Source organism: Mandrillus leucophaeus, unplaced genomic scaffold (assembly GCF_000951045.1).
Source record: "Mandrillus leucophaeus isolate KB7577 unplaced genomic scaffold, Mleu.le_1.0 Scaffold289, whole genome shotgun sequence".
NCBI lineage: Eukaryota > Metazoa > Chordata > Mammalia > Primates > Cercopithecidae > Mandrillus > Mandrillus leucophaeus.
The window spans coordinates 2,576,243-2,594,862 of NW_012103020.1; positions in this window are offsets into that span (position 1 = coordinate 2,576,243).

Genomic DNA, 18,620 nt, shown 5'->3' on the forward strand with positions numbered 1-18,620 from the left:
ATAATCTATTTTCTTATTTGCCTGGAAAATGTCCCCAAGAAAGAACAAAAGTGGCCGAGTTGAGTCTTCTTATACACATTCAAATTACACATCTACTGAGAAACATACTAACTGTATTTAGTAATGGGAAAGTCCTTATCTATGGAAAGCTTTGAGCAGATGCACCTGGTCTGTCAATTATTGCTTATGGCAAACTGTCAATTGTTAGGAATGAAATCTATAGATGTGTAGCCAAGACTTTCTAGGGAATTTTATGAAAACTATTTTGGTATAAAATGGAGATACTGCACTACTTTCTGTGTAAGTAGTGTTGTTACGTATGTTATTAGAGATTTCCTAAGTTAATCAGGGCCAGAAAGTATTCTGATCTGGTGAGAAGACACCAGGACAGCTAAACTAGGGGATCTGGACTTCTCTTTGCTTTGCCTGTGCCATGGATTACCTTAAACTCAGAATTATTAGGAAAGCATGATACTGGGTAAAATCTCTGATTCATGTGAGTTTGGTTTGATAATTCAGTTCTTTCAGGTTTTTGTTAAAAGATTGAAATATTTAATATGAAGAAAATGCGGTCTATGAAGATATGCTTGGTGACATGGTTGCAAATAAGCTCTGATTATTAAGCAAGTACTTGAAGGTCTAGTAGAAATTTCTTTGTATGAAGTAGTGCTGTCCTTCCTAAATGGTAACCACTAGCCACATGTAACTATTTAAATTTATTAGATTAAATTTTAGAAAGTTAAAAAGTCAGTCCTCAGTTACACTAGCCACATTTCAAATGTTCAATAACCACAAATGGTTAGTGGCTAGTCTATGGACAATAGGAATATAGAATACTTTTATTATTACAGAAAATTCTGTTGAACAATCCTTTTCTAGAGATTGGAGATATTATTGGGTACCATGAACTGGAAAGAGGACTTAGTTTTGAGTTAGAACATTCCAATGAAATATTACAGAGATGTCTAAAAGTAAGAAATAATTTGGTATAAAAGTAGAAAAAATTTGTTTTGGTTTTGAGACATGAGAGAGATTGGAAAAGAGGAGAGAGGTATAAGCAGAGACCTGGAGAAATGGGAGAAGGCTATGCATTTTGCCGTTTAAATCTATATTTGTGAGTACTACATTTTTAATGGCATTACTGAACTTGAGAATATGCAGGAGTATATGTGTGTGTGTGTGTGTGTGTGTTACTATTAGAGGAACTAAACTTTCTTTATAAATAGGTCTGGAAGTAGATGGCACCAAGGAAAAGTAAGGCTATACAAGAAAGCTTTGGCTTTCCTATTTCAGAATTTATGATTCAAGCCATATACCTAGGTCCCTAAGACAGAGAGGGAAGGAAGATGCACTTAATATTTGGATTATAGTAGTACATGACATGGTGTCTGACATCAAATAGATCCTCAATAAAATGGTTAAATGAACGGATTAATGAAATACCAACTGGCTTTCTTGAAGCAACTTTTGTTCATAGACAGCTATCAGTGTGTGGAAGATTAACACAGCACAATCTTTGACTTGTTTTAATTTTGCAATGACAATGAAATTTTGGTCAATTGCAGTTCAGATATAAGTACCTTTGGAAGCTAAAACGTAGACTAGCTTGAACTGGAGGCCTCTTAACCTTTGGAGGTTCATAGTTTTGTTTTGTTTTGTTTTGTTTTTTAGATTTATTGCTATGCTCAATAGTCTGCAGTGACTAAGTAGTCACTAATCTATAGCACATCTTCAACTACAGAGTAAACCTTGTAATTCTAAAGAGATTTTGCAGGCACCACCACGTTGAAAAAATGCAAAAATTAGATGACATGAACACATTAACCTTTTAACTCACTCTAAGATAATTCCAGAAGTGCATCTCAGTTTCAATTCTGGCAAACCAGTCCTGGGGTCTGACTTAAGTGTGGAAATTTTCTTGTCTGGTTTAGATTCAGTGTTGCTGAACTGTGTAAAAAAGACTTCATTAAGTTGGCTTTCATTCTATTTATGCCTTTGTCATTTCCTTCAGTGTTTAAGTGAAAATAACACATAAGAAATCATTGCTGACAGGCCTAGAATTTGTCTTCTATTATTTATTGTGATACTCCTCTCTCCACCCACCATTACACTCTAACAAGTCAAATATCAGTGAAGGAGATGTTTAAGACCCTATAATTCACAGCGTGGTATCTGTTTTGACTATATTTAATAGCCAGCACTTACTCCAAATGAGTTAAAGCATGTTATTGTGTAAGCATTTATTTTCACTACTTTGCTGCCTTGATAAACATTTTCCTACCTCTCCACTGCTTTTCTGTTCTTTTGTAAGTTTATGTCACAGAATATAACTAGCTAATGAGTAGGATTAGATACTGCACCAACCAGGCTGTTAAGTGTAGCAAGTTACCATCATATTAGCAAATGGAGAAACACGTATTAAACACTCTAAATACTCTGGCCTCACATTGTTTTCACATGTCCAGGTCTACAAGAGGCTTTCCTCCTGACTCAATACCTAACTTGGTTTTCTCTGTCTGAGGGATTGGCATTACCATTTTACTTATGGCTCAAGTCAGAGATTTGGTTATCAGTTTCAACTCCCTCCACTATCTCCTGTACATCTATTATATCCGATAAAATTTCTAACTGTATTGCATACAAGATAATTTGAGTGAAGCTGAGTTCTCTCTCTTCACCTCCTTTCAGAATTATCTAGATTGTGTATCATCTATGGATGACTAATTAGAAAGACTTTAGTTTTTCTTTTATTCCCAGTAATGTCCTGTTTCATAACTAAATCAGTTACAATTTTGATTTTGCAAAATCCTATTGTATTTAATAGCTTTTACTTCATCAATAAGGAAGAAAATAGGAATCTGGATATATGAAAATATAGACTTTTGCCCCTTTCCTTAAATTGTCTTCTAAACTCTGATGAGAGCCCAGCCATCTATATTAAATGTACCATAAAACTCAGTTCACATGCTAGAATTAGCCCTCTTGTAAATACAAAGTAATGCTGATGCAATTAGATCACCTGTGCTGCAAGTACTGTCCAGAAGTCATTCCACAATTCTTTTAATTTCCTTTATAAGAGTTAAAGTTTGTTCATAGCACACTTTGATTTGTTGACTAGTTATAATTATTATGTATTAGCTTTGAGTAATTTACTGGAGTAAATATCAAGGAATATTAAGCAGAAATAATAAACATGATATGTGCATAAAAGGAGCTATATAGTAATGCAAGGGAGAATACAAAAAAGATTTTAAAAACATGAATAGCCAACTAAGGTTGTAAAATTTTGTACTCAAAATTTGAATATTAGAATGAAGATAATTTTTACCGTTTCATTGACAATGACAAATAGGAGACTAACTGCCAGTGATACGATAAGTAAATAAATGGGATAGCATATAGACATTAAAAATCATATTTTCCAAAAATGTTTAAAACATGAAAAATGCTCACAGTATTATGTTAAGTAAAAATAAAGAATGCATAAATCAAAATCATTCACATAGTGAAAAAAAAATCTGAATTTATGCAGCTTTAAGGAGTTTACCTTTCACCCTTTCATAAAAACAAATCTCTTTTGTGGCTCAGTCCTTATAGCTGTGGTATGCTCTGCCACTACTTGTTGGTGTTATCTGTTATGTCCTCCATCAATTTGTGAAAGTTTGGCATCTGGCTTATATCTGTCAGAATAGGCTATGTCACGCTACAACAATGACTCAAAAATTCTATTGATTTATAATGATAACTATTTATTTCTCTCTCATGTTAATGTCCTCACTTGTTAGCTCTGGCTCTACTCCTTGTTTCTTTCCCTGTAGAACTCAGGGTGATGGAGCCTTCTCTCTCTGGAATGGTGTCACTGAAGACAGAAAAGAGACGTGAAAGACCACATATAGGCTCCCAAAACGTTTGTCTCTCATCAACTCACATCACTTCATGAACATTTCACGGGTCCGAACAAGTGGCATACCTACTCCCAAGTTCTACCGTGTGAGGGTGTGCAAACATCACTCTCACCATTACAAGACAGGAAATAATAATATTTGACCTTACAGTAAATAACAACACTCATGTCTCATTCCCTCAGCTATCTCAGATTAAGTAATTTCCACCACTACTCCATTTGAACCATCTATTCGTGTCACATCTTATATATTATGGTGTTAGCCTCTTAAGAGAGTTGAAATGCTGTCTCCTCACACAACCTCTTGAATCCTTACTCAAGAAATGATGGAAATATTTCACTTAAATGAAACTGTAGGAGATGTATATTGTTCAAAGGCAAAAATGCATCGTCATCCACTTGTAAATGGACAGGGCTTTCTCTGTGCTGAGCTAGGGTGGTCTGGTACTGTTGGTGGCCTGGATCATGCTCTTTCTAAGAGATGCTGGGGCCATTTATATTTACTTTCTTTCTCCCTTTTGGATTTCTTCCCACATAGCCAGGTAGGATGGGTGAGTGAAATGAGGATAGGACCAGTTATCGCCTAAAAAAATTGGAGATAACTATTCTGTTATATCTCTTGAATCTTTTGTCTGCTCCTTTTGGAAAAGGTGACCTTATCTTGGTTTGAATAGTCAGAACATGTGACTATTATTTGGCCTTTGATCTAGAAGTAGAAAGAGATTTCCTATTTAACTATTTAGTTCCAGAGCTTTTGGACTTGAATATACAGTAGGTTATTTCTTTTTTCTTTTTTTGAGACGCAGTCTTGCTCTGTCGTCCAGGCTGGAGTGCAGTGGCGCAATCTCCGCTCACTGCAAGCTCTGCCTCCCTGCCGGGTTCACACCATTCGCCTGCCTCAGCCTCCTGAGTAGCTGGGAAGTATAGGCGCCCGCCACCACACCCAGCTGATTTTTTGTAATTTTAGTAGAGACGGGGTTTCACCGTGTTAACCAGGATGGTTTTGATCTCCTGACCTCGTGATCCACCCTCCTCGGTCTCCCAAAGTGCTGGGATGACAGGTGTGAGCCACTGTGCCCGGCCCAGTAGGTTCTTTCTAAAATATAAATAATGATTGTTTTTGGCTTATGATATTATATATGAGTTTTTAAATTTTATTTTTGTAGTTTTTCAGCTCTTCCAAATATTTATTTCACAATAAGGACATTATTACTTTTAGAGTCATAACAATATAATAAAATTATTTTAGAAAACAACGTAAGAAAAAGTAGAGTAAAGAGAAAAACTATGGGAGAATGACATCAGAGAAGACAAGGATAATTCCAAGTCATTTGAGTGTCTATATAATACCTTGTTTACTTATATATTTAGCATAGTTCTCACGTTGAAAGATGTTAGTTTGACCTTATGGTGGTATGGTCCTAGTGATCCACAAATATCCAAAGTCTACACCAGACAAATCAGCTGTTTTTGTAGTTCTTGGTAAAAACAAACAGAAAAGGTAACACAAGGGAAAAGACACTACAGGAATTTCTAGGTCTTTCGGAATACTCCAATGCAGAACTCTTTTGAGTTTTCCTGAAACATAAAGATGGAGAACACTTTAGAATGGAGTCCAGACATCTGGACTCAGCACATCTAAGAAACTGGAAGCAAAGAAGTCTGCCTATGTGTCCTATGTTGTTATTCCCTTACTGAAGTATGAATATGTTTGAGGATTTCTAATTGAGAGTACACCAACCAGTTAGGAAAGGAGAATGCAAAACAAGACATCTTTTCTCCAAGTCTTGGCTGCTTATTTTGAACATTTTCTTAGGCATAGAGAAGAGAAGATATCTGCTTTAGGGTCTGTTTATCTAATGGAAGGAAAGTGAAGAGATTGAGTCAACAGAGTCAAGGACTTCAAGAGGGAGATACAAGATAGAGAAAGAGAGAGAGAAAGAGAAAGAGAGAGACAGAGAGAGAGAGATTGTATGATCTTAGGAAGGAAAGGTCCAGAAAAAGTATGCACTCACTAGCAAAATGTTCATAAGATATCCTAGGATCAAAACGTTTTATTGGAACACTCTCCTTGTTGGAGAAAAGTGAAACTTGTTCTGAGCCAACGCTGGAGAGAAGTGCAGAAGCTGGTCACTGCACATTGAAATGAAGAGACGGATGTTAGGATAAAGGAGTCTTCTAATAGTTCAAGTGGATTGGAAGGTAGATTAGGGCTTTTGTTTCTTAGAGAAATATAATCTTCAGCCTTTATTCATCACTGTGTTAAGTTTTTAAACCAATCCAGTGGAAGATTTATCAGCAAACTTTATGCATAAATTTTATGAGAAATTTTAATAAATTCTAACATGTGACAGATCTCCTAAGTATCATGTATCTAAATTATCAAATTAACAGTCACAAAATGGACAAAGCAAACATTTCAAACAGGCAATTCTCTGTCACATTGACAGATTTACTAACTATTATTTGCATTATTTTACAAACAGCTTTTAGAGATGATATCGTTTATTGGAGCAGTACACTGTATTATAACGGTTTTTCTGGCTATTAACAAACTGTTCTTTTGAAAACACTTCAGAAGACATTTCTGACTTAAAAAAGAAGATAAAATTACAAAAATCTAAAACACTTCTAAAGTCATACCTGTAAGTCAAACCATGTAAGAAGCAAATACAATTCAGTATAAGAATAAAAGTTAAAGCAATCTCCAAGAGTTTAAAAAAAAGCATTTTTGTATATAAAAAGAATTCTTTACCGCCTTAATCCATTATTAAAGGTGACCATTCATCCTTAGTAATCAGATCAATTTGTGCCGAAAATTTAGTTCTATATGCGTGAATTGGAAGTGATCTTATTAGTGTTCTACTACATCAAGTTTGATAAAATCCCCAATCCATTTCAGTTAAGTTTCTATTGATCCACTTAGAGATCAATTTGGACTTGTTCGATTCCTTTGTCAAGGGATTTCATCTGGCTTGAGTTTAACATTATGAAATAAATATGATTTAGAAATGTAAGATGGAATAAAAAAGAGTCCAGATGAGTGCTGACAATTGTTTGAACTCTAGATTTTGCATCTGAGCATTTGATAGGGCATTGCTATTTAGAAATGGGCTAAAAAAAACCAGTAGGACACAGGGGTCAAAGAGTGCCTTTGAAAGTAGTTAACAGTCAGATCGTCCCTCACAGTTACCAGTGATTATGTCTTCTGTGTCATTCAACAATTTGAAATCTATTTTCAATCAAAAATCAAAATATAGATTTAGTTTTATTCTTAAATGTGTTTTACATATATTTGTACTGATTTTCAGTAGCAAAATATTCCCTTCATGCCTACTTTTTAGTTTTTTTATCATTATTTTCTGCATTTTATCTTAATTTTTCTTAGAAAAGAAAGGATCAGTGTAAAAATGTATAGAGATCTCAAGGACAGTTGCTGGAGTTGCACCTCATAGCCCTTTTTCTCTGCCTCTTTCCTCTCCTAGGGACAGTTTTAGAATTGTTCTTAGAACGAGATCAGCCCAGAAACATTTCTATTTCTCCCTTAATTCTGTTTTAGCAGGAAGCAGTTGTCAAGACTCTGTGTCCTGCCTGATAAAGAATAGGTATATGGATCTGCAGTCATCCTGCATTTATTCTACATTTATTCAGTATATCAAGGAAGTTCAAAGCCAAATAGCAATAAAGAGATTGAAGTTAGAGACTAAAGATAATGTAAAAAAGTTAAAGACTGTAATTGCTGGTTAACATGTTACCTACTGCCATCGTATCCTGCAGTTGTCATCAAGGAGAACAGAGCCATGGAGTAAGGGATTTTTCAGAATTTGTGAAAGAAATTACACTACAGATACATGTGGGAGCTTACTGGGGAAATCAAGCTCTGGAAGGAAGATGTTGGAAGATTGGAAGAAATCATCACTAAGAAATCATGAAAGCACTGGTGCAGGCAAACACATTGGATCTTGTGAAGAAATCCAAGAAGCCAAGCACACTTGTCAGCCGAAGTGGGACCACACACAGGCGTGCGCGTACACACATGTTCCCACAGTACACAAAGCAGAGAAAAAAGAATAATGAAGAAAGACAAGGCCCTCGGCAAGGAGTCAAATATGATGACCCATTTTGCCATGATTTTATTTCAATTATTATTATTAAATAATTATTAAAGGTTAATTTTAAAGACTTCTGTTAATATTTCTCATCTATGTTGGTTTACAAAATTAAAGGCAATAGACTAGTAAAAAGGAAATTCACCTTGACATACATAGAAGATTTCTAGGTTCAATTTGCTTTACTTTACAGATGAGTAAATTGAGATCTAGCAAGTTTAAGAGATTTATCCAGTGTACAAACAACTATGTGACATTGTTTGACATAAGACAGAATTCTGTTAGTCAATTCCCACTCTAGTGTTTTTTCTGCTATGCTTTGTTCCCCTTTGAAGAGACAATTTCACTTAAACTGCTGGCCAGGTCTCATACTCTGAAACACTGATCCTGTAACTGGCCTTATTGATATTTACCTTAACAAATCTACTTTTCGAGCCTTAATTCTGAAAGGCTGGATGGCCTCTTGCTTCCCTAGAGACTATGTTGTAAGAAGTGGGTGACAAATATAATTTACTGTTTCTGTATAACACAAGAATATTCATCTTTATCCAATTTTACCAAGAAATTCTGAGAACCTGTTATATTCCATGTACTGAATTAGGTAATATGAAGAAGTGTAAAAAAGATCAGAACTGACCTCTCTGCTTTAGAATACATAAATTTTAGGTAATTCTACTGATTCATACTGTTTTTCCATATCACATTCAGCTACTTTCACATCAGCTTTTTGATGATTGAAAATGCTTGGTAAAGTGGGTAGATTAAATATTCAGCTCAAATTTATTCTAGTAGACAGAAAAATAAAGGGTGTGAAAAGTGGTGAAATTAAGTGTGGTTTTTTTTTTTTTTTTCAAAGTTACAATAAAAGATAAAAAAAATTACAGCAATTACAGGCAGGTTTCCACATAAGAAAATTCTGTCTTTTAAAACTGGAACACACAATGAACCAAACTCTATCCTAAAATGTTACAATCTGAAATTAAACTCTGCTGGTACAGGAACAATTAAAATGGGAATACCTAGACTTCTGTACTGTCTAATACCTGCTTTGTTTTCCATTTTCATGAGATTTCTAAGATTACCTGAACAAATTATAACCATATGTAGTTGTGCCTGTTGATCCTTCACTATTACTCTGTTTATGACATGTAAAGTAGAGTAGTAAGTTACTGATGCTATTGGTTAATAATCACAGCAACACTTGGGAGCTTAATCAATCTTCAAAACAATTTATTGTCTGTGCAGCTTATAGTCAGTGCTGCAATGGATATTTTTTTCTTTTTATACATTTAAAATCACAGAAAAATTGCCTCTCTTTATTCTTCTGGGTGGTGGACTGTTCCTTCTGTCACTTTCTAGAAGACATCAATAAGAATAAATTATTTTCAGCCTTTCAATAAGCTACTGAAGATGGAATCTACTTTTCCTGGGGATAGTAGTCATTCTACAATCATGTTTCTCATGCCAAGAGAGGGTTGAGAACAATTAGACAAACAAAAATATAACTAATGAAAGTGATAGTGTCAATTTCTAGGGTGTGGTTATTGAAGAATGAGTGAGCTGAGAGGGAGAGGGTGATGAATGCTTGCTGAACATACAGAGGCAGTTCTCTTCCAGATTGACACATTTGTGCTCTGCTTGATTCTTTCTGCTTCCTGTTGCTGAAAGTTCTCCATAAACACCCATGCTTCCTTGCCTGTTCTGCACCTTCACTTCTGCATATGCTTGTTTTCACATGACAACTAAATTAGCTTCCTCTCTTCTACCTGAAGGGATGACATTGACAAGTGCATGAATGTAACTTGAATACAGGCGATGCCAAAGGTTTGGCCGCATTGTAGAACATGAAAACACAAGGGACAAATAGTGGGAGAGATACCCAGTATTCAGAGTTCCTGCTTTTTCCTCTATGATGGTGTTCCCTCAGCAATCTGAAGAAACAGGGCCTACTCTTCAAGTCATTTTAGGTAGTTTTGTGAGGTCTGCTTTTGTTGACTTGTCTCATTTCTTTTTTTTTTTTTTTTTTTTGAGACAGAATCTCGCTCTGTCACCCAGGATGGAGTGCAGTGGCAAGATCTCAGCTGACTGCAACCTCCGCCTCCCGGGTTCAAGCGATTCTTCCACCTCAACCTCCCAAGTAGCTGGGACTACAGGCACACACCACCATGCCTGACTAATTTTTGTATTTTTAGTAGACATGTGGTTTCACCATATTGGCCAGGCTGGTCTCGAACTCCTGACCTTCTGATCTGCCTGCCTCGACCTCCCAAAGTGCTGGGATTACAGGCATGAGACACCGTGCCCTGCTAGATTTTTTTTTTTTAATGTTATATCATGGAGAAAAAGAGAAACCAACTTTGAATTGCTCCAGGTCTGATACCTTTGTTGTTTTGCTTTGGAGAGCACCATTTCACTGAAATTTAGAGAACTTACTAATTGTCAAGGAAGGGACTAAAATATGACAAAATGATAGAGACATGTGAAAATATGTTTATAGAAATTGAGTCTTTTGTCACAAAGAAATGAAAGAAGAGCAGGGATGATGGATTCATGGCAACAAAAATTCTAACCAACCCACTAGCAATGCATGGAATGGAAACATATATCAACTGAAAGTGCATGGGATGGAAGGATAAACTCTGATCTTATTATTGTACCTTTAGTTGGTGAGGCAAAGGCAGTGATTGCTAGATCTCACCTGTCAAATTCACATTACATTTTGCAATCACAATTTTTTAAAATTATATTTTAATTGACAAATGGCAATTATGTATATTTGAAAAATACAATGTGATATTTTGTTGTATATAAACATTTCAGGAAAATTAAGTCAACTTAATTAACATATCCATCAGTTCACCAACTATTTTTTTGTTTGTGGTGAAAAGATGAAAAATCTACTCTTCTAGCAATTTTGAAATATACAACACATTATGTGTGTATATATATATACACATTATGTATATTATATATATATAAATATATATATAATATTTTATTATATATATATTTATATATAATAAAATATACAACATTTTATTAACTGTGGTCACCATAGAGTGCAATAGATCACTAAAACTTATTCCTCCAGTCTAACTGAAATTTTGTACTTGTTGATCAACATCTCCCCTATATCCATCCATTCCCAACCTATGGTAACCACCTTTTTACCTTATTTCTCAAAGGTTGACTTTCTTACACTCCAGTGTAAGTGTGATGGTATAACATCTGTCATTATGTACCTGGTTTATTTTACTTCGCAGAATGCTCTCCAATTTCATCTGTGTTGTTGTAAATGACAGAATTTCCTTTTATTTTGTATATGTATATATACCACATTTTCTTTATCCATTAATCTGTTGATGGACTCCTGGGTTGCTTCTATACCTTGGCTATTATGAATAATGAACATGCGAGTGCAGGTATCTCTTTGGCATACCAATATCTATTCCTTTACATATATACTAAGAAGGGGGTATAACCACAATTTTTAAGGCTCCCCTTCAATGTCACTTCTTTTAGAAAGTATTACTTGTTTTTCTTGCTATTTAACCCTTCTGTCCCAAGCCTCCTTAGACACGTTTATCTTTTCTATTGCACATATAACATGCCACCAGTTACAGTAGTTTTTATGTAAGTGTTTTGATTTAATGGTGATTTTCCCAAGGATCCTGAACTCCTTGAAAACATGAATTACAGTCTCTTAATATTTATTTTTTTAAAAAACCTATCACAATGCTTCATAGATAATTGGTACTCAATGAGTATTTTAAAAAATTAATCTGAAAGAAAGTTATTGGAGAAGTAGTTTGATTTTGAAACAAAGACTGGCAGAAAAGGTCGAGTGTACATAGATCTCTGTGGAACATTAGAAAATGGGCAACCCAGGTGGTCAAATCTCGTCACATCAGCTGTGAGATTTGAGTCAGCTTCTTGCCTTTTTCTACCATATTCTCAGCTCCTATAATTCTCATCCATTCTAAGCAGATACAGATACTTAATATTCAGCAATCAAAAAGCACTCAAACTAAATAATAGAAAAGAAAATGAGGGCATCAAGTGGTCCACTGTCATTCACCAACATAATTCATTGACTTTTCAATAGAATCTAGGGCACCATATGGGTATACTGAATGAGCTTATTTCCTGAATAACAAAACCAAAGTATAACTCTGTGCAACTATGGGAACAAAACAGTACCAAGAATATGTATACTGCTGGAAATTGGCCCACAAGGATAGGAAGAGTCCATTTGTTCAATATTCATTTAATTATTATGACCAATCATAATTTCTATAAGTAGCAATCATTAATCTAAATCTTCAGAAATTGCTTTTTAAATATTACCATAAGTACATGTAGTATTTTATTACCTTCCACAAAAAGAGAATCAGAAACAAAATGTTGACCACTTCAAATTTGCTTTAGACACTGTCAGTGCCTCTTTATGTCTGATATTCTTTACTTGCGGCCCTCACTTTTGTGTGTGTGTGTGTGAGCATGGCCACCATGCTTAATATGGCACCTCTTCTGCATAAAAAATTTACTTATTAAGTCTAATTGAGCAGAGAAATGTCACGTACCTTTAAAAAGGATTTTGGAAAAAAAATAAAAGAAAAGAAAGCAGGATTCAATAAACACATGAAGAAGGAAACAATTTATTGAGTGGGAGTGAGGAGCCTACGTAACAGTGCTGAAACTGGAGTCTGTGGATGTATATGTAGTCTAGTCATGGCATTCACTAACGACAGCAAGCAAGATTTTGAAATATTTGCTTAAGTTTAATGGCTGATATAGTATCTTGAATAATTGATTTCTTAAATAAGTTTTTAACCTGAGTCTTATTGTGTCCTGACTACATGAAGAAATATGAGTCTCACGGTGGATAAATAGGCCTTGTATGTTCTAAATGAGTAGAATATTGACCTCTACTCTTTCCAGCAGTGTGGTAGAGCAGAGTGGTAGAGATGACTTATGAGGCGAGTCTACCACATTAATTTAGGTGACATACTCTTTCCTTCACAAATAGCTTCAACGTTTTCTGCCCACACAGCAAGTGCCTTTGCCTTCTTTTGAATCAGCAATAACATTTGCTCACTTCCACATATTTAAATAACCAGTTCATAAAAAGCATCATAAAGAGTTTGTTCACACATATTATACAAAAGAAAATAAAGTTTGTGTTTGTAAAACTTCACATTTAGTACAAGCCTTTCAACACTTGTTTTTAGTTAAAATATTAATTTTTGGAACATTCTCATTGGAAATGACAATATATAAATAAAATATACAAATAAAAACAAATATATAATTATATATAATATACATAAATAACTGCTAAGAGTATTAAAGCTATGGAACCAGAAAAGAAATATTATGATAAAATTTCATTACATTGACATTGATTTTGCTGTTCATCAGCTTCAAATTCTAAGTTCATTTTATTTTAGTAGAATAACTATATATTTTTAAAGTATAGTCCTTGAAGAGAGTGGTTTGAGTGCTGAATGATCAACAATGTGTCATATTTATGGGTTATTTTCTTGAAGCATTCCTGTAGCCTTGGAGAGCAAAGTTCTTAATGAATATGGCCACTCTGAATTTTTTACAATCTTCCGGCTCTGTAAATATTAGAAGGCATTTTGAAAGCCAAGATTTCTCACCTTTGTACTTTATGATAGAATTATAAAAGTGAGGCAGGTGGACAGGTAAGAGTTTTATTTACTTTACCATTTAGAGTAGAAAGTAAGAGATAAAAATGAACAAAAGGCAGGAGACATCAGCAAGATGGAGAGTCTTGGGCTTCAATCCCCCATCACAGAAAGTTCAGCAAACAACTATTCACAGATTAGAACATCCTTTTGAAAATCCCAACACTTAGAAACAAGCCTTTGTCACCTATGTGGTCCATAGAACTGAATGAAATCTGAATTAGAAGGATAAGAAGAATGGTCTCACTCTGACTGTGCTGCCCTTTTTCCTCCCCAAGTTAGCTCGATGCCAGAGGGAGAGGATTTCCCTGGGCTCACAGTTTTTACAGGGGGAAAAAAGAACTAGAGGTAGTCATCCAGCTTTCCCAGCATTCTGAGTTGTTTCCTACAAGTCCACTCTAGTCTCACAGGGAACACTAGGGAAAATGGCATGGACAGAATGCCTAGGGTCAGGTAGAAATAAAGAAAGGAGGCAGAAGTCATAGTAACCAGCACATGGATATTGGTAATGTCTCTATGCTGTTGTCAGCTATGGAGCCAGATCAGAGACATCAGTCAACCTTATAGTCCATCCACAAAGCTGAGCTGGTTGTCTTACGATGCATGGTGGGAAGTTCAAGCTAGTTTGAGTTTCTAGACTGTTATTCTCCTTGCCTGCCTCAGAGCCTACTCCAATGGTCCCATCCAATCAGGGAGATGCTTGCCTCCTCCCATTTTAGAGAAGCAAAGGGACTAGACTGTCTTGATCCAGAATATCAAGCAGCAGCTCCATCTAGCCATAAAAACCACCCAGAGACCCTGCCTGCATAGACAAAAAGACTTCAGCCTCAGTGGATTTCAGAGAAGTGAAGGAACTAGACTGGCTTGACCTTGGAAGTCAAGCATCAACTCCACTCTGCTTCAATTTCACTCAATGACCTTACCCAGGCAGGGAGACTCCCATTTTCATGTATTTTAATGAAACACAGAGACTAGTTCTACTTGACCTAGGAAGTTAAGCAGAGCTCCATTCAACCAAAAACAAAACAAAACAAAACAAAAAACTACACAATCACTTTTCCCAAGCAGGGAGATTCTCGCCTCCATGGTTTAAGAAAAGCAAAGGAGCTAAATGGGATTGACCTGGGAGTGGTCAGCTACTCAGCTCATAGAAAAGCCCACCCCATGGCTCCACCCAGACAGGGAGGCAATCCTTAGTCACACATTTGTAAGGGGCATAGCCTCTGGTCCAACCTGTCCTGAGTAGAACTGACACCTAACCCTGAAGCCCATCCTGCAGACCCACTCAAATACAGATCCCGAATAACTGAATTGCCTCTCCAGGGAATGTATCTTGTAACTTGCCTGACCAAAAGCCACTGTAGTACCCAGTCAGTAGCTTTGCCTCATCGCAGAGCCCTGGGAGTGGTCTCACCGGATAGCAGCAGTCCCATCCAACATTAGAGTGAAGGCAGCATCCCAGTCAGCTAAAGAACTCAAAACAAGCTCTACCTGCCTGGGATTGTTACAGCTGGCCCTTCCAGAATCAGAGACTAGACTAAATCATGAAAGTCTATGCCTGCCAAAGAACACCTGAAAGGGCCAGAAGGGGAAGCTGTCTCTTCAAATGCACAGACAACAGCACAAGAATGCAAGAGTTACCAAGAATCATGTAATCATGACACTTTCAAAAGAAACTAATAGAGCTTCAATAATAGCTGGGTACGGTGGCTCATGCCTGTAATCCCAGCACTTGGGAGGCTGAGGCAGGTGGATCATTTAAGGTTGGGAGATTGAGACCAGCATGGCCAGCATGGTGAAACCCTGTCTCTACTAAAAATACAAAAATTAGCCAGGTGTGGTGGTGGGAGCCTGTAGTCCTAGCTACTTGGGAGACTGAGGCAGGAGAATTACTTGAATCTGAGAGGCAGAGGTTGCAGTGAGTCGAGATCGCACCACTGCACTCTTGCCTGGGCGACAGAGCAAGACTCTACCTCTTAATAAATAAATCAATAATGGACTGCAACAAAATGGAGATCTATGAAATGATTGGCAAAGAATTCAGAGCAATACTTATAAAGAAGTTCAGTGAACTATAAGAATATATGAAGAGAAAATTTAACGAAATTTAGAAAACAATTAATGAAAACAGCAACAAGATTGACAAAGAAATAGAGACAATAAAAAGAACCAGATAGAAATTCTAGAGATGAAGAATTCAATGACTGAACAAAAAAAATTAACAGAAAACTTCAATAGCAGATTCAAACAAGCAGAAGAAAAAAAATCAGTGAGCTGAAAGACAGAACATCTGAAATTATTCATTTAGAAGAGCAGACAAAAGAATGAAAAACAATGGAGAAAGCCTACAGGAATTATGGGACAATCAAGAGACCAAACCTTTGCATAAGGAGAAGAAAGAGAACAAAGGCCAGAAACCATATTTAAATAAGTAATGACTTTCCTAATATGGGGATGTGTGTCAACACCCAGGTACAGGAAGCAGAGAGCTCCAATTAAATTCATCTCAAATTGAGTACATTAAAACACATAATAATCAAACTATCAAAAATTAAACACATATAAAAATTGTGGGAGCAGCAAGATGTAAGAGATATATCAAATATAAAAGTGCCAATATGACTATCAGTGGATCAGTGGATTTCTCTGCAGAAATCCTGAAGGTCAGGAGAGAATGGAATGAAATAGTCAAAGTGTTGAAGGGGTGGGGGAAACTGCTAACCAAAAATACTTTATCCAGTAAAACTATTTTGCCATATTGAGACAATAATAAAAATTTTCTTATACAAACACCCAAGCTTAGAGAGTTCATCATCACTATACTTGCCTTATAGGAATTGCTAAAGGGAGTTCTTTAAACCGAAGCAAAAGGCTGCTAATTAATAACATGAAGTATAATAAATCACAAAACTCTATAGTATATGTAGAGCAGAGCCATATTCAAAATACTATAGTTCTGTAATTATGGTGTGTAAAACTATTAATAAAAATTATAGCTAAGATAGATTGCCAAGATATATACATTATAAAATGATGTAAATTTTGACATCAAAAACATAAAATATGTATGTGGAGGGTGGAGAGTGTAGCATGCTTATAACTTTCTGTTGCCTTAACACCCATTTTTGAATGTGAGTTTAACTTTTTATTACCAGAAATAGGGCCCAGTCACCCTTGGCACAGTTTCCTATATTATACTCACCTAAATGGTTTCAGCCAGTGACCAGAGATAAAAACTTACAGGCATCTCTCCCATGTAATAGGCTGGGCTCCCAGCTTTTCTGTCACTTATTTTAAATAGACCCCTCAGACATTTCCCTGTGAATTCTGAGTGTCTACCTCTCAGTCACTACATGACCTCCTGGAAATATAATGACTGCTTGCTTTAAAACCACCAGTTACAGCTCCCCACAGGAAAACTCTTTGGATGATGGCCTGGACCCAATAAAGGCATTGACACATGGGTCCCTTTTATTTCTCTCTGCCAGAGTCCCCTGACCTCTATGTGGGTAAGGCTTCCTGACATGCCATATACCCTCCAGGGTCTGTGAGTACTAAAATCTCTTAAACTATTATATGGTAGTTGTGTCACTGAAGCCTCATCTGCAATCTGACCCCTGACTGTGAAGCCACCCAAAGGAGACTCATGCAGGTGAATCCCTGGGTGATGTTCTTCTGTCTGGATATCTGGTAGCTGCTGAAAACAATAGCTATCAGCTAAGCTCATAGAGAAACTCAAAGAGTTTAATCCAAAACAATTGATGTAGAAGGTATGATTATAGTCAAAGCTTGAATACAATTTCATTGTCTGCTCACTGGGAATGGGTGACTTATTTTCCGTATCAGATGGTCCAGTTGGTATCTGATGGCACTACTACTTGCCAGTATCCAATCAGGCTATTTCGCACTGCTGCCTACATCTGCTCTCAGGTGTTGCCTTGGGGATTTGCTTGAAATTGTGGTGGCTGTAGACAGCTCTATGATCCATTAAGTTCTTCTGAAGCTGTCAGAGAGCAAGTCCCAGTATAAGCAGGGTGCGTTTCCCTTTGTAACATCATCAGCTTTTCTTGGGATCTCGAAGGACCCTATGCAGCAGGTCCCTATCTGAATGTGTGTTGCTCCCCGTGGCAGGTACACTGTTTCAGTGCCCTGGGATCTCTGTAGTGGTCAGTAATGTATTGACTATAAATGGTGAAGTCCTAGTATCTTGCTAGAGTGAGCTGGCCAGGGTGGTGGAGCTCTACCACCATTTCCCAGGTTATAGACAGGGGCCACGAGGTTCCAGGGAAGCAGCAATGACCCCTCAGTAATAGTTGGAAAGTGTAATATGACACTGGGCCTCACTGTGTTGGTGAAGAAGAGCTGGGGTAAAAGGATAAAATTGCCTAACCGCAACGTGGGTCAGAGGTAACTTCACCTGAATCCTCAGGGTGCCTAGCAAGACTGAGTGCTGTGAAGGCAGGTGCCTCCTTTGTTACGCATTCCTTGCTGCTGTCAGTCCTTGTTCCCTAAGCCCCTCAGAGCTTGATTTGGACACCCAGGAAATGGAAGTGGCTGCCTGTGTGACTGGTACACATGGAGGATAACCCCAGTTTTTTCTGGTAAAAACCTGTAAGGTCAAAACACAGAAGACTATTTGATACCACGAGGAGTTTGTCTGGTAAATATTCAAAGCAAGACAAGAAAGAAGGAAAAAAATTTAAGCCACCTAGAGATACAAGCTGTTCTAAAGATCACCTCAGTGTACAGGGTTTTCCCAAGAGATAGGTTACTGCCTAGTGACCATGGCCCGTTTCCTGCTCTCTCTTTTTCTCTTGTCAACCACAGATACTCAGACCCTCAGTTCCAAGTAGTGAAAAACCTTAAAAAAAAAAAAAAAAAAAAAAAAAAAAAAAA